Raw genomic sequence first — 24,973 nt, 5'->3', positions numbered from 1 at the left:
TTATCATTCAGTCTATAATGTTCTCTCTAGTCCTGTCTACAGTCCACTCCACAATGCACTCTGTAGTCTGTCCTGCAGTCCTCTCAGCATTATGGTCTCTATTCCAGTCCATGACCCACTCTGCAAAGCACTCTACAATCCAGTCCACAGTGTGCTTTGTAATGTGATCCACAGCCAGTCAACCATCCAATCTACATCGCGCTCAGGTACAGTCTATGAACCACTCTATATTATGTTCTATAGTTCAGTCTATAGCTCATTCTAGTATTTGCTCTGAAGTCCATCCTACCTAGTACATCAAAATCTATGTTTTTTCAACAGACCAAGAATTGAAAACATTTGAGTAACAGGATAGAGGCAAAGTTATAATTTCATCTTGGTTTCTGGAGTTATTGAAACCACAGCCCCCACATTCAGGCATCAGCATGGCTTCCACTGGGACACAACTGGCTTCAGTGAGAGGTGATCTTGCAGATAAGGCACTGAATTGGGAGCTGGAGAGTGAGTCAGATTCAAGAGCCAGGCAATTGTTCAGGGCAGGTGGGGGCTGAAAGTTGTAACAAACTATGTTTTGTTTGTGTTGCTTCCAACTCCTGGATATTTGTGAGATGCTGTTCACTGATAAACCTGCACCTGGTGTAATACTGTTCAGTGAGCAACGTGAAAACAGTATGATGTGTAAGATATTTACAACTTCTTTTTCCTTGTCATGTTCAGTACCATCTTGTTCATCTTTATGTTCTAAACTCAGCTCTAAAAATGTGCCTGTAAACAGGCTTCAGAATAACTTTGACCATTTAGAATCTGAGTCAGGCGATGGCCACTGTTCAGTGAACGTAAATGGAAAACAGAATAAAGTACTTCACACACATGGTCACTGTCATAATGTAGGGGATGGGTCACCCAATTACGGCACAGCAAGATCCCACGAACAGCAAGATTATAAAGACCAGAAAATGTGCTTGCTGAGGTTTGTTGAGGGATCAGGGTCAAGTGCAGAATTGGGAGCTTTTACACATACCCTCGAGCACAGGGTAAGAGCAGGGTAGATGTCAGAGCCTCTGCTTAACATTAAAACCAAAGACATCTGGAGAGTTATCATGGGTTTTCTGCATTTTAATGAGGAAACTGTTTTGGGGAAACTATTTAGTCAAGTCACCACCAGGGGATTGTACCAGGGGAGACATCAACTTGTTTCTCTCTGCCACAGTTCTGATGAAGGATCCCAGACTTGAAACATTAACTGTTCCTCTCTCCACAGATGCTGTCTGACCTGCTGAGTGTTTCCAGCATTTTCTGTTTTTATTTCAAATTTCCAGCATCTGTAATTTTGTTTTTGGTTTTCAAGTCATCAGCTTACAGGTCTACAGCTCGACGTGGAAATGTTACTGTGTAAGAGCTAAATTATTACAGATGCTGAATTTTGATTTTTGATCCCTTTAGTTTGACGGCTTGAGTAAGGATCAGGTTAGAAGGTTTAAAGTGATGAGAAGATTTGTAATGCTGTTGTTTTCTCTGTCGGGAGGATGCAGTAGGGGGGGAGGACAGGGAAACACATTCTAAGATGTTTAGGAACAAAATCAGGAACCAGAAACGAGCAAAAAACAAACTGCTGGAGGAACTCAGTGGGTCTGTGGAAGGAAAGGAACTATCGATGTTTCGGGTCGAGACCCTGCATCAGGACTGGAACTGAATGTAAGTGCTGGGAAATGATTGGAACTTAAAACAGAAATAGAAGTTTACCTCAGCAAAATACTGCAAATACTGGAACTGGTAAATACAACCAGAGAATGCTGGAAATACTCAGCAGGTCAGGCAGCAGCTGCAGAAGGAGAGAGTTAATCTTTCATTGATGAGTGGGTGTTCACAGAGGAGTGAACAATCTACAGTTCCATACACAACTCTTCAGAAAATGAGGAGACTCCAACCTCCACCTACCAAGATTAGACAGCACTCAGTTACAGGCTGATAAATGTTAAGTAGCTTTTAAGCCACATGTGCCAGGCAGATAGAGAGGTTCTAACCATCCACCTGTAATACTCAATGGCTGAACATCAACATTCGGGGGATCACCACTGAAGAAAATTTAACGGCACCAGCCATACTGTGGGTGCAAGGGTAGGTCAGAAGTAAGTGACTCACTGCCTGACACCCCAGAGCCTTCCCACTACCTACAAGGCACAAGTCAGGGATGTGGTGGGGTACTGTCCCACTGGTTGGCTGAGTGCAGTGTCAACTACTCTCAAGGCATTCAACCGCATTTGTAACAAGCTGCCCACTTCAACCATACCCTATCCAACACCTGAAACTCCCATTCCCCCCAATCCCAGAGCAGCCTTCAGTGTGAAACACCTCCATCTTGTACTCGCTCAGAGAACTCCCAACAGCACCTCCCAAACCCAGCACCTCTACCACCAAGGACAAGGGACCATCACCACCTGCAGCTTCCCCTAATCACACACCATCCTCGCTTGGAAATACATCACTGTCCTTGCATCATTACCGGGCATGAAACCTGGAACTCCCTCCCCAACAGCACCCTCACCACACAGACTGCAGTGGTTCAGGATTCTGCCCAATGGGAAAGTATGGATCTGCCTGTGGTACTGGGAGGGCGGAATGTCCTCATCCTGATCCACCTTCCCGTTGGCAAGTCTACGAATCGTTGACCTGTGAGGAATGGCAATGGGTATCCATGCCATCTTGTTTCAAACACCCCCACCACGAGAGCAGAAATTCCTACTATCTGTTCTATTCATCCCCCTTATAAAGAGACAGTAACTCTGCCATTGCAGCACTCCCTCAGGGACACCCACAGTGTCAGCACCATTATATGAGATCAGTGGAGTGGGAAAGAATAAATCAAAGTGTGCAAGATATGGAGAGGTCAGTGCTGTCCAGTGTAAGTCTGTGGTCTGAGGAGTCATGGAGACATATTTGGTGGCTGTTTCCACAGCTGGGTCGGATTGGGATGCATCAACGTAGTGCATCCTTTTACACATGAACATCGAGACTGAGTTGTCTGCAACTCCTGCCCTTCTCACGGTTTATGCCAGGTTGCTGCAGGAGTTGCGGTCTCACTGGATTAATAACCAGCACGAATTTGAGTGACAGATGGTAGACTTGCCCTTACTGATGGAGGAAGGGGGTCTCCTGGCTGGGCCCAGAGGGTCAAAGCCATCCCTGCACACACAGGTATAGCGCACCAGCTCCATGGCAACCAACCACTGCAGCTTAATCTGATAATCTTTTATTATTAAATTCTCAGGAATTCTTCTTTATTGAAATATCCCAGGAATCACAGAGCCTTCAGGATATGAAGGCGTGGCCCAGCAGAGCTGAGCCCGACTGCAAGCACACAGCACTTTACATGCTGGCAGCACTGTAGTGCAGGGGGCGTGAGTGGTGAGACACTGGGCAGAATGGTGGGACATCCCATCGACGGGCTGACTGAAAGCCACAAAATGCATCTCCCTCACTCCTCAGACCACCGAACCTAAACCGGCCAACACAACTCTCCAGACCTTACACACTGGCTCCCACACACACTCAGCCCTGTGTGCGCTGGATACCACAGGAAGGGTGTAACACACACACACACACACACACACACACACACACACACACACACACACACACAGGCACACACACACACACACGCAATTGGCCCCTAGGCACACTTGACCCCATGGGGAGGGTGTACGCCTCCCCCCCCAACACACACACACACACACACACACACACACACACACACACACACACACGCACGCACACACGCACGCACGCACGCACACGCACACGCACGCACACACATGCGCACACATGCACGCACACACACATGCACGCGCGCACACACACACACACACATGCACTTGGCCCCTGGGCACACTTGACATCATGGGGAGGGTGTACGCCTCCTCCCCCACACACACACATACACGCACACACACACACTCGGTCCTGCGTCCGCTGGATACCACAGGGAGGGTGTAACACACACACACCAGACACACACACACACACATACATACACACACACATGTAATTGGCCCCTGGCCACACTTGACACCATGGGGAGGGTGTACGCACTTCCCCCAACACACACGCACACACACACACACGCACACACATGCATTTGGCCCCTGGGCACACTTGACATCATGGGGAGGGTGCGTACACCCTCCCCACATGCACACACACATGCACACACACACACTCACACACACTCACACACACACACACACACACACACACACACCCACACACTTGGTCGCTGGGCACACTTGACACCACGGAAGGTACAGGAAGGTGCACCATACACATTCTGTTCCAGCTTCAGCTGCTGTTGGAAACCCACTAAAGAGTTTGATTAGCAGTAACTTTGATAGTTCCTTGGGAATTACAGCAACTGCAGGGAGTGTTCCCATTTACATAGACGGGACTGACTGAGCAACACGTGTGGACCTTGAGCTTCCTACAGAGTGCTGGCTCACTCCTTCTCTCTGTTCCTTGGTGCTGGCTGATGGGTCCGGTTCAACAATCAGCAAAATACCTTCCAACAACAGATGTCAGGAGCTGGGCTGACGCTGTGACATCCCAAACTCCATTGAATCAGCTTCAAACCATTGGAACAAAGCTGTTGGAACTGGCTGCACCCCACAGCAGCTTACCCAGACGGGCTTTGCCACACTCCTGACTGAAAAGAAGTTGAAAAGGCCAAATCCTGACTAAAAAAATAACAAGACTTGGGAGCAGATAGTATTCCCACAGAAGTTCTAAAACTCAGCAGGAGGGAGCTTCGGCTACAAGTCCACAATTTCATTGTCGCTTCTGGGAAGAGGCAAATGTTGCAGGTGATGTTGGAGATTCTGTGACCGGACCATCCACAAATCCCACTGTGGAACTGAAGAGGCGACTCCCTGCCACGGCGGGAGTTATCACTGGAGTCCTCCTCAACCTCCCCATCCACTGGCCACCTGAATCCTAGTGTGGATTCCATCCATCCAGAGGGACAGTGGACAGGATCTTCAGCACAAAACGACTCCAAGGGAAATGCAGGGAGCAGCATTAACTACTATACCCAGCCTTTCCTGACTTCACTGAGGCCTTTGCCTCCATTAACTGGGAGTGAGTGTCGAGCTCTCTCTTCAGATTCAGCTGCCCACACTCTCAGTTGTCTTGTGACATCATACAAGCCATGGTTTTAACCAGCCAGTCTACGACAGAACCAATCTCACTAAAAAGCGGAGTTAAACAATGCTGCATCATTGACTCAAGGCTGCTCTCAATCTTTCTCACCTCAACGTTACTCCTCACTTCCAACAAACTCCCACAGGAGTGGAGCAATCCACAAATCTCAAGGGAAACCATTCAACCTGTGGTGGCTACACTCTAGAATCATGGTCACCTCAGCCTCAGGAAGTGCGACACATTTGCACGTACTTGAGGGACAAAATCCAAGCCTTCATTAATTTATTCATTGAAGAAGAGGGTAGGCCTTACTGCCTGCAGAACGGAGGTCCTCTAGCAGCCTAGTCCCACTGCATGGCACTCCTTTCTGTGAATAAAGGTTCATGGCAAGAGGCTGGAGAACGTGGGCCACTTCCCACACCTTGGCAACCACCACTTGGTGAAGGCAGACGTTGAAGATGAAATTTGCTATCACCTTCAATGCACCAACACAGCCTTTGGTCAACCGAGGGAAAGGATGTTTGAAGATCAAGACCTCAAGACCTAGCACAAAACTCACGGTCTACTGGGCATCAGTGATCCCTGCCCTCCTGTATACTTGTGAGACCTGGGCTACCTACAGAAGGCAGCTCAAGGCTCAAGGCATCATCAGTGCTGTGTCCACAAAAGCTCCAAATTCACTGGAAGGATAAGTAACCCAATGACAGTGTCTTCCCTCAGCTCAATATCCCAGCACTGATGCCTTAATTACGTTCAGTTGATTACATTATGCAGGCCATATTGTTTACATGCCCAACAAGATTGCCAACACACACCCTCTGTTCTGAGCTCTGTCCCGGGAAGAGATAAGCAGGCAGACAGAGGAAAAGGTTCAAGGAAGTGTTCAAAGCCTCCTTGAAGATAAGGTAAGATAAGATTTGTTTATTAGTTACATGTACATTGAAACACACAGTGAAATGCATCTTTTGCATAGAGTGTTCTGGGGGCAGCCCGCAGGTGTCGCCACGCTTCCGGTGTCAACATAGCATGCCCACAACTTCCTAACCCGTAAGTCTTTGGAATGTGCGAGGAAACCAGAGCACCCGGAGGAAACCCACGCAGACACTGGGAGAACGTACAAACTCCTTACAGACATCGGCCAGAATTGAACCCAGGTCACTGGCGCTGTAAAGTGTTACAGTAACCACTACACTACCGTGCCTGCCTGTCAGCACCGTCCCCACTGACTCCTGGAATCTCTGGCCCAGGACCACGTGGAGAAGCAGTATTTGGATGGGATTGAGTATCTAGAGTCCTGCTGTTCCCACACCAGCCTCATCAGTCACCTCAGAGCCCACAGAACTGGAGTGTAAGTGGGTCATCCTTGATCCCAAGGGACTGCTTAAGAAGCAAGAGGGCAAGACCACTGCCTAGGTGTGGAGACAGGAAACAATGGCTCATCAAACCATCTCCAATTAGGTGGACAGTAGGAGTCAGGAACAGGTATTTTATTCGTGACTGTGCCTTCAGCACCTGATGTCATAAAGCCTCCCAAATCTCTCTCCTTAACCTATTTCTTCCTGTAAGTTCCTCCATAAAGCAGATGGCTTTGTCCTATATTTTGGTTGTCTTACTCTCTGCAACATCGTGTGAATACGCACCAGTTTCCATGTGTACACTGACACCCACCACCATCTCACCAGCAGCCCCCACCCCTCCACTGCCCTCCGATTGTTAGACACAGCAGCAGATGAGCAACATTTCATCAGATGAAATAACTGGGAAGACCAAAGCTGATGCCACTCACTAGCGACTGACACCATCCCTCTCCCTGAAAAGTGACTGAAACGGAATCACTTCACAACCTTGGTGCTATTCTCGGACCTGAGATGGGTTTAATATCACAGATCGTTACCAGTGACCAGGACTGTTGAGCTCCACCTCTGTAACATTGCCTGACACAGAACATCTCACATATGGATGAATTATCCATGCCTTTCTTTATGTCTGTCCTGACCTTACCTATACTCACCTCACATCTCCCTCATTTTACCCTGTATACTTGAGGTTGCATGAATTGTTTCCCTCTCTTCTAACTTACCTCAGTCCAACTCATTATGCTTGACCTAGATTGGGTCATCAATTTTAACCCCTTGCCCTTTTTTAAATGTCTCCATGCTCTCACACTCTGTATCTGTGTAACCTTCTCCAGCCCTGATAATCCTTCAGTAACTCTGTGCTCTCCCAGCACTGGCCTCTCGAGATTTCCTGAACGTAGTTGCTCCAATCATTGGCAGCTGTGGTCCAAATGGATTGGTTTGTTGATGCTCTTCTGAAACATCTTGGGATGCTTTGCTAACTTGAAGGTTCTACATGAAGAGAAGTTCCTGGAATTATCTCCGGATAGGACTTGGTCTCAGATTTTGTGTCGAGTCCTGGAAGTTCAGTTGCTGCCAATGATCAGGTAATACTGTGCTTCATGGGCAAATCCTGGCCACTTCCGACTGTAGGGGAACGTGATCACCACCAGTTTCCAAACCAGCAGTTAGGGATAGGCAGTCAATGCCAGTATTGTCTGTGACCCCCGCACTCCATGAATGAGTAACTTGTCCATACGTGGGAGTGTGCGCTAACTGTTCTCAGGACGTGCTTAATAGCAACTGGCTACTAATTGACCTCTGGATGTGCCTCATTGTTGCACAATATTAACAAAGAAAATCTTTCCAAAATATTTAAAAAAGAAATTCATAAATCATTCCTGAATTCTATGGAGTTGAATTCCAAACACTAATCATTAGCATCCTGGACTCCAGTCAGCCTGAAGTTCCTGGGTTCCAATAACCCAAGAACCCATAGAACCATAGAACACTACAGCACAGAAGACAGGCCATTCAGCCCTTCTAGTCTGTGCTGAAACTTTATTCTGCTAGTCCCATTGACCTGCACCCAGTCCATAACCCTCCAGACCTCTCCCGTCCATGTATCTATCCAATTTATTCTTAAAACTTAAGAATGAGCCCGCATTTACCACGTCAGATGGCAGCTTGTTCCACACTCGCACCACTCTCTGAGTGAAGAAGTTCCCCCTAAACCTTTCCCCTTTCACCCTAAAGCCATGTCCTCTCGTACTTATCTCTCCTAATCTGTGGAAAGAGCCTATTCGCATTTACTCTGTCTATACCCCTCATAATTTTGTAAACCTGTATCAAATCTCCCCTCATTCTTCTATGCTCCAAGGAATAAAGTCCTAACCTGTTCAATCTTTCCCTGTAACTCAACTCCTGAAGACCCAGCAACATTCTAGTAAATCTTCTCTGCACTCTTTCAATCTTACTGATATCCTTCCTATAGTTAGCTGACCAGAACCACACACAATACTCCAAATTTGGCCTCACCCAGTGGAAGTATTCTGCTCACTTGCCAAGTGGAGTTCTGTTGCCAATCTTGTTAAATCTGTGCCCCGTGGTTACTCACACTCTGTCAGCTGTTTCTCGTGCTTACAGAGAAGTGGTTTGAGGAAAACTCATTGCCTTGTACGCGTGCATGAGAGGTGACTGATCAGCATTTGTCTACCTTCAGACACACGTGAGCCACCTCAGTGATTCTGACTCAGAGTTAACCAGTGAAACAGCATGGAGTCTCCTCCTCTCTGCAATGGTGTAGCCTGACTGCTGGTCTTTGACTGCATTCCCACGGTCCTCTCCTTTCTGATTACAGCCCTCAGCTTTTCCCTATGACTAATGCAGAGGTCAGGGCATTCTAGGCAAAGACTGAGGTCATTTGGATTCATGGCCACAAAGACTGTGGCTACTGGATGTCATCCCAGGCACCCTGTTCTATTTTAGAACCTTGTCCCAGGAATTATTGTGAGAGACGACACAAAGATTCCATCTCAGTGGGTACTGAATGGACCACCTTAGTTTCTAATCCAGTGAGTACAGCCGCTGAGGTAAGATTCATTCAAGGTACGTCATGAAGGCACAGAACCACTGCACTGTGGCAGTGATCAGGATGCAGTTGCCAGTTGCTATACAACTGAGTTGGAGACATGAATTCAAACCCCACCACTGTAGTGATAGAACTTTAATTAGATAAGATAAGCTATCTTTATTAGACACATGTACATCGGAACACACATCTTTTGCGTAGAATGTTCTGGGGGCAGCCCGCAAGTGTCGCCGCGCTCTTGACGCCTACATAGCACGCCTGCAACTTCCTAACCCGTACGTCTTTGGACTGTGGGAGGAAACCGGAGCACCCGGAGGAAACCCATGCAGTCACGGGGAGACCGTACAAACTCCTTACAGATACGGCCGGAATCGAACCCGGGTCGCTGGCGCTGCTGTAGTGTTATGCTAACCGCTACATTACCGTGCCTGCCCTATTCAAATTAATCTGCAAGGAGGAGTCTGTAACAGCAATGGTGACCGTGTAATTACTGAATATTATAAAGACCTATTTGACCTGGAGAAGATGTGCTGTCTGCCTGATCTGTGACTCGGAAATGACTGGGGAAGCCACCTGTTTCAAAGTGTTTAAAGTGAGATTTGCTTTCATGCCAAATCATTAAAGTAAGCTTTGCTCCCTGTTTGTTTAAATCAGGTTTAATCCGTAACAGATCTCACCATAAGGTTTATTCCTTCCCTGGAAACCTTCACAAAAACTCTAAAGTGGAATGAACATTGGTTTAAGGGTCATATTCCTCATTTTTGCATGCATCAGAGTTACCTGTGCAATTTCAGCCACATGATACTAGGAATCATTACAATCAAACCTCAGAAAAATACCAGCTAACAGACCAGGGTGCCTGGAATGAGCTGACAATGCCTTGCACCCATTGAGGGGGATTACATCAAGTGTTAGTTAATGAGGACCAAGCAGCTGCACCCCGTGCTCCCAGGAGCCAGCAGCCTTGTCGCTGCAGCCCAGCCTTGTCCTGAGCACAATATCCTGCAGTTTCACTTCTCATTTCCTGTGTAGTGGTTGTCCCCATGGATAGGGGCAGCAGAAGCTGTTGCTTTATTGCAATCTTAATGCAGCAACAAGACAAGATGAGGAGCAAAACACGGCTTTCAGTTATTAGAATCTCTAATTGAACTGGGTGAAAAGGAAGTGGAGATGTTATTGCATATCATTATGCAAATTAACAATATAGAATTGAGGGTTTAATAACATCTTTCAACAAGAAATGGAAGGGATGGCTTGTGAAGGATCAACCTCAATATTGTGACTGGTTATTGATTGCTCCATGGGTTTAACCCCTTCAGCTGTGACCCTACCATCACATTAATACCACAAAGTTATAAAGTTCATCTTCCTCAGGCTGCCTCTGGAGGATGAAACTCAGAAACTCAGAACACCACAGCTGCCGGAAATCGGACACAGAAGCAGAAAATGCTGGAACTACTCAGGCATCTGTGCGGAGAGGAGCAGAGGGAGCGCTTCAGCTTGAAGACCTTCCCATGTGTGCCTCCAGTTTTTCCTGCTTCCGCCTCTGGAAGTTGTTGGGGACCTGCCCTTGGGGCAGTCTCCACATTCAGGTTGCTCTTAATTTCCTAACCAACTAATGGGTAACTTTCTGCGTGGATGTCTCCGAAGATTATTTGTTTGAGTCCTAGCCTTGTAAAACCATGCAGTCGCTCTGCACTGTTGGGTGAAAATCAAGAGCCTGGGGGGTTGGTGGTGTGGAAGATCCCATGAAGAATGTGCTGTATTACTAAGGGAGCGTCAGATAATCCCTTGGTTTGAGAATGACTTCAATTCTGAGGTGACTAATGAGGCCAGTGTGGGACCCTCAGACTCTGCCACAGGTGGGGGAGGAGGTACCTGTCGGAGTGATGGGTATTTTGGGTCATGATGCACTCCTTCCCTGTAAACACTGGGCTGCCGTGATCTCACCAGCAGGCCAACCCAAATGCTCCATCTCCACTTTGATGGTCCTGGGTCAGAGATTCCCAGAAGTCAGTGGGAATGTTGCATTTCTTTGTGAATCTAGGAATCTTTTCCTCTGTCTCCCTCATAATGTCTTGCTGTAACAGGACTGGGAATCAAGCGTCTGTTTCAAAGTGTGATGTCAGGTATTCGAACGATGTGGCCTGCCCCACAGAGCTGACTGAGGGTAACTGGGCTGTGATGTTGAGTTGTTGGCCTGGGAGAGGGCACTGATGTTGCTTCTCTGGTCTACCAATGGATTCGGAGGGTTTTGTTGGTGTTATCTCTCCAGTGCTTTGGTGGTCCAGGTCTCAGGTCTGTCAGCCTGCTGCTGTGCTGTGATGCAGTACTGGGGCAGTGCGGCATTGTCGACATTCTGAATACTGAAGGAGTGTTGCACTGTTGATGTGAAGCAGTACGTTGTGAGCTCTGTATGGTTGGTGTGCTGCAGAACCGTTGGGATTTTCAGTGGGTTACAGTGAGGAGGGGTGCGTGGTTGTTGACTTGTCACAGTTGGAAAGGATTTCTGTGCAGTAGGTGTGCTGCAGTACTGAGGGAGTGCTGCATGGTCTACATGCTGCAATACTGACTGAAAGCTGCAATACAAACCTGTTGGGGGAGCACTGCACTGTTGCCATAATGCAGTCCTGGGGCGTGCTGCAAAGTGGATCTGCTACAGTACTGAGGGACTAATGCACTGTCAACGTGCTGCAATGGAGTAAGTGCTGCAATGTCACCATGCTGCAGCTCTGACAGAATACAGCACTACCACTGTGCTGCAAGAGTGAGGAAGAGCTGCACTGCTACTGGACTGAGGTAATGAGGGAGAGCTGCGATGTGGGTGTGTGGCAAGATTAAGTGAACGTTGCATTGTCGTATTTTGGTACAGAGAGGGTGCTGCACTTCCAGTGTGGGACCCATGCACTGCAGAGGGGGTGCTGCATTGTTGACCTGCCGGAGTTCTGGTAGAATGCATTTGCAGCTGTGCTGCCGCACTGAGTAAGAGCCGAACTTTTGATCGGCACAGTAATGTGGACAAGCTGTGTTGCCAACATACTGCGCTACTGCAGTGCCACCCCAGCGAGACCCCAGTCTCCAACATCATCACCCCGTGGCCATCCCAGCTGGTTGGTGCCAAAGCCTGGGTCCTTGTAACACCAGCCCCTCTCCCCCATGACCCATCCTCACCTCCAGTCCTCAGAGAATCGTTGGCCTGATCTGTCTGGTCTTTCCTTCTTGGCAGCTAGAGACTCCAGCCTCCCTCTACATTCTGACCACGGCCCCTCTGCTCAACCCATGGTCACTGGCTGTCCCAGGACCCCCAGCACATCCCTCAGAACTGCCTCATTCTTGGTGGCAAATTTTCACCAATCTGCAACACCCACGTGTCCTGTTGTGCCCAAGTAACTTCAATTAACCAGTTCTAGCTGATTACCTAATTAACCAGGACACTAGTGGCCACTTGTTAGTACTTGCTTAAGACTGCATTGACTTCAGGAAGGGGGGCAGTGCACATGGTCCTGTTGACATCAATGGTGCTGAACAGGTTTCAATGGATTGAAAGCTTCAAGCTCCTAGGAATGAACATCACCAATAGACTGACCTGGTCCAACCACGTAGACACCACAGTCAAGAAAGCTCACCAGTGCTCCTATTTTCTCAGGAGACTAAAGCAATTTGGCATGTACCCTTTGACCCTCAGCAATATAGATCGATGCACCATAGAAGGCATCCTATCTGGATACATCACGGCTTGGTACGGCAACTGCTCTGCCTGGGACCACAAGAAACTGCAGAGAGTTGTGGACACAGCCCAGCACATCACAGAATGAGCCCCCCCACCCCCCATGGACACTGTCTACACTGCTCGCTGTCTCGGTGAAGCAGCCAACATAATCAAGGACCCCACCCACGCCAGACATTCTCTCTTCACCACCCTCCCATTGGGCAGAAGATACAAAAGCCTGAAAGCACGTACCACCAGGCTCAAGGACAGCTTCTATCCCACTGTTATATGACTATTGAACAGTCCCCTAGTACGATAATATGGACTCTTGTCCTCACAATCTACCTCATTATTGCCTTGCATCTTATTGTCTACCTACACTGCACTTTCTCTGTAACTGTAACTTTTTATTCTGCATTCTGTTATTGTTTTCCCTTGTGCTACCTCAATGCACTGATGTGATGAAATGATCTGTATGGACAGCATGCAAAACAAAGTCTTTCACTGTACCTCGCTACATGTGATGATAATAAACCAATTTACCAATGTGGGCAAACAGAGGCAGATGGTGTTTGACATATAGAAGAGAAGTGATAGATTTTGGCAGCGAAGAGTTGGTAATCAGAGGTCACAAGAACATAAGAAATGCAAGAAAGTAGGAGCAGGAGTAGACTGTCAGGCCCCTCAAGCCTGTCCCACCTTTAAATATTCAACATAGAATGGCAAAGACTCCAGGGTACAAGGTGAATCTATTTACTTATACAGTGAATTCTAGACCTATTGTCCTGTTTGACTAAACTTACAATACCTTTTGTGATCTAGGGTTCCCGAACTTTGCCATCCTCACATGAACTCTAGCCAGCTGGCCTTTAAAAGACTCCCACGTCAGATGTGGATTTGCTCTCAGAGAGCTGCTCCCAATATGGTCTCTTCAATTCATGCCTAATACTGTTGTACTTAGCCTTCCCCAATTTACCAGTTTGATTCTTATCCATAACCATCTTAAAACATACAGAACTATGATCACTATTCCCAAAGTGCTCCCCCACTGAAACTTCGATCACCTGGCCAGGTTCATTCCCCAATACAAGGTCTACTATGGCCTCATCCCAAGAAATGAACTGTTGGAAGAACTCAGTGGCTCGAGCAATATATATGGAGGGTTGGTCGATGTGTTGGGTTGAAGCCCTACATCAGGTCTATCTACATATTGTTTCAAGAAGCACTCCTGGATGTACCTTACAAATTCTGTCCCATCTAAGCCCCTTGCACTGAGGGACTCTGGGTCAATATTGGGGAAGTTATGTTCACCCACTACAACAACCCTGTTGTTTTCACATTTTTCCATGATCTACCTGCATTTCTATTCCTCTATCTCCCTCTGGCTATTGGGAGTCCTTAGCATAACCCCATCATAGTGATTGCACCTTTTTTATCCCTGAGCTCTACCCACATTGTCTCACTAGATGAACCTACCAGGATGTTCTCTCTAAGTGCAGCTGTGACTTTTTCCCCAATCAGTAGTGTAACTCCCTCGCCTCTCTATCACGTCTGAAACACCTGCAAATTGGAACGTTGAGCTGCCAGTCCTGTCCCTCTTTCAACCAAGTTTCTGTAATGGCTACATCGTAGTTCCATGTATTGATCCAGGCTCCAAGCTCAGCTTCCCTACCTGTTATACTCCATGCATTAAAATAAGCACACTTCAGACGTCAGTCCCACTGTGCTCATTAACCTGGCCCTGACTATTATTGTTATTAGATTTACTTGACTGAACTTTGACTGTATCCTCAATCTCTCCACCTGCTAACCTTCTGCTCTGATTCTCAACTGCCACTGCACCAGTTTAAGCCCTCCCGAGTAGCACCAGCAAACCTCCCTGGGGGGATATTGGTCTCCCTCCAGGTGAGGTGTAACCTATTCCTCTTGTACAGGATCCATCTGGCTTGGAAAGGGTCCCAATGATCCGAAGCCCTCCCTCCTGCACCAGCTCTTTAGCTGCACATTCAGCCACTCTATCTTCCTATTTCTGGCCTCACTAGCATGTGGCACGGGGAGTAATCCTAAGATTGCACCCTTAGATGTGCTGCTTTGTAACTTTCTACTTAACTTCCCAGATTCCCTTTGTAGGACCTCATCCCTCTCCTTGCCTATGTCATCAGTACCAATATAGACCACGACCTCTGGCTGCTCACCCTCCCCCTTCAGAATGTGCTGTGCCTGCTCAGTGACGTCCGTGACCAGGGAGGCAATGCACCCTCCTGAGGTCCTGGCTCACAGCCACAGAAATGCCCTTTCGTGCTGCTGACTATAGCGTCCCCTATCGACCCTCCCTGCTGAACAACAAGGCCAGTTCTGGTGCCACTGATCTGGCTGCTGTGTTGCTTTCCCCTGAGAGGCCATGCCCTCCCAACAGTGTGCAAAACAGAAGATTTGTTAGAGAGGGGACTCCTACACTACCTGTCTTCTCCTCCTGGTGGTCACCTATCTACCTGGCTGAACCTGCAGTGTGACCACCTCCCTGAAACTCCTATCTATAACACTTTCTGCCTCCTCAGTGAGTCCAACTGCCGCTCCGACCGATCCATGCAGTCTGAGAGAAGCTGCACTAGACATACTTCCAGCAGACAAATTCATCCCTTTGTAGTCTACACACTCAGACCTGAGTAAGTGGATTCTGATGTGTTTGGGACTTCAGTCTGTATATTACATGACACGGGAATCCCAAACTGTTGTTTTAATCCTTTTTTGGGATCTGGGCATCACTGGCCTGGCATTTATTGCCCATCTCTAACTGCCCTTGAGAAGACGGTACTGAGCTGTCTCCTTAAGCTGCTGTGGTCATTCTAGTGGAGGCACTCCCACTGTGCTGTTGGGAAGGGAGTTCCGGGATTTCGAGTGACAGTGAAGGACCAGCGATATATATCCAGGTCAGGACCACGCGAGGCTTGGAGGGGAACTTGCAGGTGGTGGTGTTCTCATGCACCTGCTGCCCTCATCCATCTCAGAGCCACACAGCATGGAACAGGGCCCCTTGTTCTACTGCCGAACTGACCTTCAAGCACCGATCTGCACTCATTGCTCGTATCCTCTTCAACCTCACCACCACCCTGTCCTGGTTCTCCTGTTCCCACTACACCAGGGGCAATTAACAGTGACCAATTAACCTACCAACCTGTGGGATGTAGGAGGAAACTGGAGGGCTCAGGAGAAACCCACGGGGTCACAGGAAGAATGTGCAAACTCCACATGTAGCATCAGAAGTCAGGATGAGGGCATCCCTCCTCGAGGTCAGCAGCAAACACTGTTTTACTTCTCAGCTGACTTCAGATTCTGGGCCAGGACATATTTGATGAAATATAATCTGATTAAACGTAGAAACATAGAACCATAGAACCACAGAACACTACATTCGGCCCTTCTAGGCTGTGCCGAAACAGTATTCCGCTAGTCCCATTTACCTGCACCCAGTCCATAACCCTCCAGACCTCTCCCGTCCATGTATCTATCCAAGTTATTCTTAAAACTCAAGAGTGGAAGGTACGAGCAGGAGGAGGCCATTCAGCCCTCCAAGTTTGCACTGTCATTCAATGTGATCCTCTTTCTATCTCAACACGATATTCCTGCTCTCTCCCCACACCCCCGATGCCTTTTGTGTCTAGAAATTTATCTAGTTCCTCAAATATATTCAGTGTCTTGGTTTTCCAGCTTTCCCTGGTAGTGAATTCCACAGGTTCACCCCCTCAGGGTGAAAACATTTCTCCTTGCCTCAGTCCTAAATCCCAGCCCTAGATCTCTTGTTCTGTAACCTGAGCCTGGAACTGCTGGTTCTAGACACCCCAGCCTCCCTACAGCCAGTCTGTCTAGCCCTGTCAAAACAGTGTTGGTTTCAATCAGATTCCCCCCTCATTCTTCTAAACTCTAGTGAATACACACTGAGTCGACCCAATTCTCCTCACACAGCTGCCCCGCTGTCCCCAACGTTCTGCATGCTGTAAGCTACTGTACACACTCTGAGTGCAGTTCCATATCTGGATCTCAGGAGAGAGAGTTTGTAGAATGCCTACGGGATGGCTTTTTGTAGCAGCTTGTTGATGAGCCCACCAGGGAATCGGCTGTTTTGGATTGGGTGCTGTGTAATGAACCTGAGGTGATTAGGGAACTAAAGGTAAAGGAACCCTTAAGAAGTAGTGATCATAATATGACTGAGTTCAGTTTCAGATTTGAAAAGGAGAAGCTGATATCAGATGTGTCGATATTTCAGTGGAACAAAGGAAATTACAGTGGTATGAGAGAGGAACTGGCCTAAACTGATTGGAAAAGTAAGCTAGATGGAGGGACGGCAGAGCAGAAATGGATAAAATTTCTACAAGAAATGAGGAAAGTGTGGGATAGATATATTCCAAAATTATGATTGGAAAAATGGCAGAACTGTGGCTAACGAGAGAGGTTAAGGCTAAAATAAAAGCAATGGTGGGGGGGGGGGGGGGGGGGGGGGACACAAGGAAGCAAAAATTAGCAGGAAAACAGAAGACTGGGAAACTTTTAAAAACTTACAGAAAGAAACTAAGAAAGTCATTAGGAAAGTAAAGATGAATTATGAAAGGAAGTTGGCAAATAACATACAAAAGGATACTAAGAGCTTTTTTAAATATATGAAGAGTAAAAGAGAGATACCAGTAGGTATAGGACCAATTGAAAACGGTGCTGGAGAAATTATAATGGGTAACAAAGAGATGGCAGAGGAACTAAACGAGTATTTTGCATCAGGCTTCACTGTGGAAGACATCAGCAGTATACCTGATAGTCAGGGGTTTCAGGGAATAGAATTTAGTACAGTCAAGATTACTAGAGAGAAGGTGCTTGGGAAGCTAAATAGACTAAGGACAGATAAGTCTCCCGGACCGGATGAAGTGCACCCACGGGTTCCAAAGGAGGTGGCTTTAGAGATTGTGGAGGCATCTGAGATGATTTTCCAGGACTCTGGCATGGTTCCGGAGGACTGGAAGGTCGCAAACATTGTTCCGCTGTTTAAGAAGAGAGGGAGGCAGCAAGAAGAAAATTTCAGACCTATTAGCCTGACATCCTGGGTTGGAAAGTTACTGGAGTCGATCCTCAAGGACGAGGTTATGGAATACCTAGAGCTGCATGACAAGATAGGTCCAAGCCAGCATGATTTCATGAAGGGAAGATCCTGCCTGACCAACCTATTGGAATTTTTTTCAAGTAGGATGGACAAGGGAGAGGCTGTGGATGTTGTGTATTTAGAATTTCAAAAGGCCTTCAACAAGGTGCCGCATAAGAGGCTGCTTAATAAAATGAGAGCTTTTGGAATTACAGGAAGGATATTAGAATGGGTGGAGCATTGGCTGATAGGCAGAAAGCAAAGGGTGGGAATAAAGGGATCCTGTTCTGGTTGGTTGCCGGTTACCAGTGGTGTTCCGCAGGGGTCGGTGTTGGGGCCGCTTCTTTTTACACTGTATATCAATGATTTAGATTATGGAGTAAATGGTTTTGTGGCTAAATTCACAGATGACACCAAGATAGGTGGAGGAGCAGGAAGTGTTGAAGAAATGGGAAGGTTGCAGAGAGACTTGGACAGTTTAGGAGAGTGGGCAAGGAAATGGCAGATGAGATACAATGTCGAGAAATGTGCGGTTGTACATTTTGGAAGAAGAAATAAATGGGCAGATTATTATCTAGATGGGGAGGAAATTCAAAATTCGGAAGTGCAAAGGGACTTGGGGGTCCTCGTGCAGGATACCCTAAAGGTTAACCACCAGGTTGGATCAGCAGTAAGGAAAGAGAATGCTATGCTGGCATTCATTTCAAGAGGAGTAGCGTATAAAGGTAAGGATGTGTTGATGAGGCTCTCTGGGGCACTGGTGAGACCTCATTTGGAATACTGTGTCCAGTTTTGGGCCCCTTACCTTGGAAAGGAGAGGGGTTCAGAGAAGATTTACGAGGATGATTCCCGGAATGAAAGGGCTGACATACGAGGAGCGTTTTTTCGGCTCTTGGACTGTACTCATTGGAGTATAGAAGAATGAGAGGGGACGTCAGAAACATTTCGAATGTTGAAAGGATTGGACAGAGTAGATGCGGCGAAGTTGCTTCCCTTGGTGAGTGAGTCCAGGACAAGAGGGCACAGTTTTAGAATTAGAGGGTACCCATTTAAAACAGAGATGAGGAGAAATTTCTTTAGCCAGAGGGTCGTGGATTTATGGAATTCTTTGCCACATACAGCTGTGGAAGCCCGATCATTGGGGGTGTTTAAGGAAGACATTGATAGGTATCTAGTTAGTCAGGGTATCAAGGGATATGGGGAAAAGGCTGGGAATTGGGGCTTAGATGGGAGAATAGTTTAGCTCATGGTGAAGTGGCGGAGCAGACTCGATGGGCCGAACAGCCTACCTCTGCTCCCTTGTCTTGTGATCTTGTGGTCATATGCAGCGCTATTGTAGGCTGATCACAGGCTGTTCACAATCTGTTACACTCAGTACTACAACACAAAGTACACTTATCCTGTGCAACCCTGGTTTCTGCGCTATATGGTTAGTGAAGTTCTACACACTGTGATTACTAACCTACACTCCCTGTGATCTTACACACGGTCTAGTTATGGTCCTACACATTTGTTGCTGTTATACACAAGATAGTGTGCTTAGTACTGACAAACACAATCATTTACAATCATCAATAATTAGTGCCATAGGCAATCCCATACACAGACGCTATAATCCAGGATGGTACTGCTGTGTATACAGCGATTACAGTCCTACACATACTCAGCTGTTATACACAGTCTGGGTACAAAGCTTCATTGGTGTTGAAAGCCTAATTGTTAACCCCTGTATGCAGTGTTATTATACAAATTTGATTATGACATTTAACACAATGTCATTCTGAAAAGTCTGATTACAATCTCACATACTTATAACTGCTAGACAGTCCCTCCTGTACACCCACTGCTGTTACACAGTAACAGTGCAATGCTATATACAACACACAGATTTATCACAGTCCTACATATTCTGAATAATCTATAATACCAGTGCTGGATATATTCTTCAATGTTCCTACGTACACTGTTCTTATACATAGTTTAATTACTACAAAAGGTGTTGGACAGACGATGCATACCAACTGGGGAGAACCAGCCTAACAGCACTGCCTAGGGTGAGCACACTTACATTGACTGGCAGTCTAGTTACAAGTACTATTTCTTCTTCTTCTTAGGCAGTCCCTCAGATTGAGGATGACTTGCTTCCTCTCCAGTTCTATGGGTTCGGAGCTGGTTAATGTGGCCAAAGTGGGAACCACAGACTCTTCCACAGATGGGGCAGGAGGTGCCTAAGAGGGTAGGTGGGCAGTTTGTGAGTGGTCAGCTGATTTTTGCTTCTGTGGGCTCCCATGGACGGCATTAAGGCTTTCAGTACCTTTCCGGGTGCTCCTCCATTTTGAGCAACTGTTGGCTGGGCGATGTGAAGTTTTTCATTGAGGCTTTGAGCACATCCTTGAATCATTTGCTCTGTCCACATGGTAATGTCTCTCCATATCTGAGCTCAAAATAGAGAGCCCGGTGTCGGGCATGTGAGTAACGTATCTGTCCAGTGTGGCTGAAAGTCTCCAGGCCCTCAGTGTTGGGGGTGTTGGCCTGGGAAAGGAAGTTGATGTTGATTCACCAATACTCCCAGTGAACCTGGAGATTTTGTGGACACACCATTGGTCCTATCTCTCCAGTGCCTTGAGGATCCTGCTCTTGGTAGCCCAGGTCTCGGAAGCAGATTGGGCAGGGATTACTGCTGCCTTGTAGACCATGAGTTTTGTGTCACAACTGAGGTCTTGATCTTCAAATATCTTTTTCCTGAATTGACCAAAGGTCATATTGGTGCATTGAAGGTAGTGGCTAATTCATCAATGTCTGCCTTCACTGAGAGATGGCTCCCCATGATATGGGAAGTGGCCTCTGTTACCCAGAGTCTCACCATGAACTTTTATCGTTGGAGGGCAGTGTTGCACAGTAGGGGCATGTTGACAAAGGAAGTGTCTTGTGGATGTTGAGTGTAAGGTCTTTCCTCTCCCACGTTTCAGTGAAGGGGTTGATGATGTCTTGGAGCAGGGACACTGAACACGTGTTAATGCAAGCGACGTCTGCACACTGCTGGTTGACTACTGACGTGTACAAATACCACTTCAGGTGGCTAAATGACTTTATACACCACAGTGTCAGCCATTGCTCGGTGGGCAGCTTGCTTGTCTATCAGTCCGAAGATTGCTGTTTCGAGTCCCACTCCAGAGACTTGAGCACATAATGCAAGCCCACACTGTAGTGCAGTGCTGAGGGAGTGCTGCACTGTTAGACAGTGCCTGTGGACAATGTCATGATAATCCATACTACTTCAGTGAAGTCAATCCCCAATGACCTGCCTGATATGTATCTCTTAAAGAACGACTGCAAGTCAGAGGATTATGCTGCTGTTTGTGGGAACTTCCTGTGCGCGGTTTGTTTGCCGTTTCCTACACTACAAGAAGAACTGCATTTCCAATCTCCTTCTTTGCCTGTGAGGTGTTTACTGTGAACTGACATTGCGGAGTGATGGATTGGTTAAGTACAGTGCCCAGGGCGACTGGAGCATTATGCAGATTTTTCCAGATAACAGACTTCAAGGGGAGTTATTGGATTTATTTTGAACTAAGGGTACAATGATAACTGCCAGGACAGGAACGAAAGACAAATGTCTGAAATCAGAGTGAATGGTCACTTGGCTCTTCATTTCTGCTCTGTCATTGAATGAGATCATGACTGATTTGAGTGTAACCTCAACTCTGTGTTTCCATCTACACCCAGTAACCTTCCCCCCCTCCCTACCTTGCTTATCAAGATCTCTGTTTCCACCACCAAGTGTTCGAAAGACCCATGGCCTCTGAGAGAAGAAAGTCCCTCCCCCTCCACCCCATCTCTATCGCAAATGGGTGACCTTTATTTTTAAACAGTGACCTCTAGTTGCAGATTCTCCCATGAGAGGAAACATTCTCCCTCCATCCAGCCCTCCAACCCCTCAGGATCCTGTACGTTTCAGTCGTCCCCTCTCACTCTTCGAAACTCCAGCAGGTACAAGCACACTCTGCCCAGCCTTTGCTCATGAGATAACCCACCCATTCCGGGCATTGGTCCGGTCGACTTCCTCTCAACTGCCTCCAACACATCAACATCCTTCCTTAAATAAGGAGACTACTTCTGTGCTCAGTGCTCCAGATGTGCTTTCACCACTGTCCTGCATAGCTGAAGCTTAATTACTTTACTTTAGTGCCGAGTTCCCCTTGGCGTAAATGAGATCATTGTTAGCTTTCCTAATTACGCACTGTGCCTGCGTAATAGCTTTTTGTGAACCATGCACTGGGACACTCAGATCCCTCTGCACCCACAGCTCTGCAATCCTGCACTGTTTAGGTAGGTGCTTCATTTTTTATTTTTCTGAACAAAATGAACAACATCAGACTGCACTTCATTTGCCAGATCTTTATCTGCTCACTTAACCTCTCCGTATTCCTTGTTGTCACCTTATGTCCACTTCACAAGAGGGACCGCATGATAGAGGTGTATATGACAGGCAGAGAGGGGATACAGCCAGTGTCTGTTCCCCATTGGAGGGGTGTCAAAAACTAGAGGACACAGGTTGAGGATGAGAGGGAGGAGATTTAAAGGGGATCTGAGGGATACATTTTTCAGACAAGGAGCAGTTGGTACCTGGAATGAGCTGTCAGACGAGGTGGTGGAGGCAGGAACAGTAACAACATTGAAGAGGCATCTGGACAGGTACTTGAATAAGCAAGGCATGGAGGGATATGGAATTAATGCAGGCAAGTGGGTTAGTATTGACAGTCATGATGGTTGGCTTAGGCATGGTGGGCCGAAGGGCCTGTTTCTATGTTGTACAACTCTGTGACTTCACAACGAACTTTCCTCCCTATATTTATGTTGACAGCAGGTTTACCGATCGTCCTTTCAGTGCCTTCTTCCAAGTCACATATAACCTGTAAAAAGTTGAGACCTCAACGTCGATACGTTACACCTTGTCAACCATTTATACCTACTCTCTGTTTACTGTTTCCCAGCCAACCTTGTATCTATGCCAAAACGTTACCTCCTTTGAGCTTATCAGCTAAAGACATGGAGCCATACAGCACAGAAACAGACCCTTCATCTCACCGAGTCCACACTGACCATTTAACACCCACCTGCACGAACTGTACACGATGCCATTTCATCCTCCCTACATCCCCATCAACTCCCCCCATACGCTACCCCTTACCCACACACTGGCAGCAACTTACAGCAGCCAATTAATCTACCAACCTGCACATCTTTGGGATGTGGGAGGAAACCGGAGCACCCGGGAGAAACCCACGTGGTCACAGGGAGAACGTGCAAACTCCACACAGACAGCACTCCAGGTCAGCATTGAACCTGGGTCTCTGCCGCTGTGAGGAAACGGTGCTACCCGCTGTGCCACTGGGCCGCCCCAAAGTGTTTTATGGTGACACTGGGATATAAATCGTCATTCCCAACCGAAGTAGAGAAAAGAACCAACTGTCCGTTTGTCCCCAGCTTTGGTTCACCACCCCATTTGTAAAAATGATGATCTCACTAAACACTTCATCAGTGGTGTGTCTGTCTCACTACATTCTGTCATACAAATTCCTATCCATTGTTTTACATTTTAAATCAACCTTATTAACACCACGACACATTGAATGAGGAACACGGCCTTTACTGCCTTTGTCTCCCCAGTATTTCACATTGTCATCCCCTTAAGATTCTCCAGTCTATTAATCCCCCTGTTTCAAATTTTGGGATTCAATCTGAAAGGGAATTGTAGTGCTGGAAACCAACTTGTGAGTATATCCCACTAATTGAAGTTTAGAACAGAGAACATTACAGCACAGTACAGGCCCTTCGGCCCACAATGTTGTGCCGACATTCCTGGAACAAGTGATGCCAGGAAGGGTAGCTTGTGCCCAAAGGAGAATTTGATGTATTTGTCTGTGGCGGTGACTTCTACATCTCCCCAACCCTCCCCCACCTGACCCTTCCCCCACCTCTGTCACATTCCCATCTCCCCCTCCCCAACCACACATACTCGGAGACATAGAGTCACAGAGAGATATAAAACAGACACAGGCCCTTCAGCCCATCGAATCTGCCCCGATCATCAACCACTCTTCCACACTGATCCTACATTAAAACCATTTTTTATTCTCCCCATGTTCCCATCAATTCCCTCCAGATTCTGCCACTGGGATGTGGGAGGAAACTGGAGCACCAGGGGGAAGCCCATGCGGTCACAGGGAGAACGTACAAACTCCACACAGACAGCACCGGGTCTCTAGTGCTGTGAGGCAGTGGCCCTACCAGCTGGGCCACTGCGCCACCCGTAAAAAAAAATTAAGAACTTATAAAATGATTCATGGTGAGTGCACCTAGGCCTTTGAGAGGCTGCGGCCGATGACTGTTTGAAACTGTGCAGTGGTTTCTGATCAGTCGCCGGCAAAATACTGCAGATACTGCACATCTGAAATAAAGACAGAAAATGCTGGAAACACTCAGCAGGTCAGGCAGTGTCTGTGGAGAGAGAAATGGTCAGTGTTTCATTTGGTGACCGATGATGAAGCTATGGGACACCACTTTCATTTCACTCCATTCACAATGTGACACAATCCCTCAGCACATTTAACTTTAGCAGACTTAATCACACACCGCACAAATTCATCTACAAACTCACGACACCCAACAGCTCATCGCTGAATTGATTAATTAAGGCAGTGTCAAGTAATGGGTACGGGACTGGTCCGAGGCCCCCGGCACACCACTGGTGGGATAGAATGCATACCATAAATTCAATTCTCTTTCATAGTGGGAATAATGATAATTCCTCATCTAATAAACTAATTACCTATAAGGAGAGGTTGGACAAACTTGGGCTGTTTTCTCTGGCGTGTCGGAGGCTGAGGGGAGACCTGATAGAAGTAAGTAAAATTGAGAGGCATAGATGGGTGAATAGAATCTTTTTTCCCAGGGTGGAAATGTCAGGGGCATAGGTTTAAAGTGAGGGGGGAAAGTTTAAAGGAGATGTGTGGGGTAAG

General features: G+C 47.2%; 1 protein-coding gene across 1 annotated transcript in view; it reads right to left on the bottom strand.

The window, feature by feature from the left end:
• lmx1al (LIM homeobox transcription factor 1, alpha-like) overlaps nucleotides 1–24,973 on the bottom strand; it is a 154,703-nt gene that overhangs the window by 50,319 nt on the left and 79,411 nt on the right. The gene's annotated exons all lie outside the window — the stretch shown is intronic.

The sequence above is a fragment of the Pristis pectinata genome, chromosome 31 (assembly GCF_009764475.1).
Source record: "Pristis pectinata isolate sPriPec2 chromosome 31, sPriPec2.1.pri, whole genome shotgun sequence".
NCBI lineage: Eukaryota > Metazoa > Chordata > Chondrichthyes > Rhinopristiformes > Pristidae > Pristis > Pristis pectinata.
Note: the sequence above shows the minus strand (reverse complement) of the source record. Positions and strands in the feature narration are given on the sequence as shown.